At 37.3% G+C, this 1,168-nt stretch overlaps 1 pseudogene; it reads left to right on the top strand.

The window, feature by feature from the left end:
* Positions 1-324: 324 nt before the first annotated feature.
* Positions 325-883, top strand: LOC108535590 (60S ribosomal protein L21 pseudogene; annotated as a pseudogene).
* The last annotated feature ends 285 nt before the right edge of the window (positions 884-1,168 follow it).

Below are 1,168 nucleotides of genomic sequence, written 5' to 3' on the forward strand. Positions count from 1 at the left end.
TTTAGCCCAAAATGTGCTATATTTTAATTTAAAAAACAACTGAGAATGCGCATAGTCAGGATATTTGGCATATAAGATAATAAATGCTGCAGAACTAGAGCTAAAATAAGGGCATCTGCACTCTGTTGACATTATGTGATCTAATTTAAAATCTAGAATTAATATATGACTTCTGAAATGCCTTATGAATTGAACTGTAGCCCTGTAAAATCCATATGTTGAAGTGCTAAACTCTAGTACCTCAAAATGTGACCTTATTTGGAAATAGAGTCTTTGCAGATAATTAAGTTAAAAATAAGGCAGTCGCCTTTTCGGCTGGAACCGCCATCTTCCAGTAATTCGCCAAAATGACGAACACAAAGGGAAAGAGGAGAGGCACCCAATATATGTTTTCTAGGCCTTTTAGAAAACATGGAGTTGTTCCTTTGGCCACGTATATGCGAATCTCTAAGAAAGGTGATATCGTAGACATCAAGGGAATGGGTACTGTTCAAAAAGGAATGCCCCACAAGTGTTACCATGGGAAAACTGGAAGAGTCTACAATGTTGCCCAGCATGCTGTTGGCATTATTGTAAACAAACAAGTTAAGGGCAAGATTCTTGCCAAGAGAATTAATGTGCGTATTGAGCACATTAAGCACTGTGAGAGCCGAGATGGCTTCCTGAAACGTGTGAAGGAAAATGATCAGAAAAAGAAAGTAGCCAAAGAGAAAGGTACCTGGGTTCAACTGAATCGCCAGCGTGCTCCACCCGGAGAAGCACACTTGGTGAGAACCAGTGGGAAGGAGCCTGAGCTGCTGGAACCTATTCCCTATGAATTCATGGCGTAATAGGTGTTAAAATAAATAAATAAATAAAAGACCTCTGGGCTGAAAAAAAAAAACAAAAACAATAAGGCAGTCAGGGTGAGCCTTAATTCTATACGACTGAGTGTACATAAAAGTGTCTTTTTTTTTAAAGATATAAAACATACAAAATTTATTTTGTGACTTACAGCAAGACTTAAAATTTTGAAGAAATCATCAGTTCAAAATTGTCAGCTTTCTTTGATAAACTGAGAAATAGCTAAGTAATGAACCATTTAGACCCCTTCTCAGAACCGATATACAAACAGAAATTAGAGGTGACTTCCTAGATGTGTTCTTAGTTGAGGAAGGTAATATAGCTA

Source organism: Rhinopithecus bieti, unplaced genomic scaffold, assembly GCF_001698545.2.
Source record: "Rhinopithecus bieti isolate Rb0 unplaced genomic scaffold, ASM169854v2 scaffold_13184, whole genome shotgun sequence".
Taxonomy (NCBI): Eukaryota; Metazoa; Chordata; class Mammalia; order Primates; family Cercopithecidae; genus Rhinopithecus; species Rhinopithecus bieti.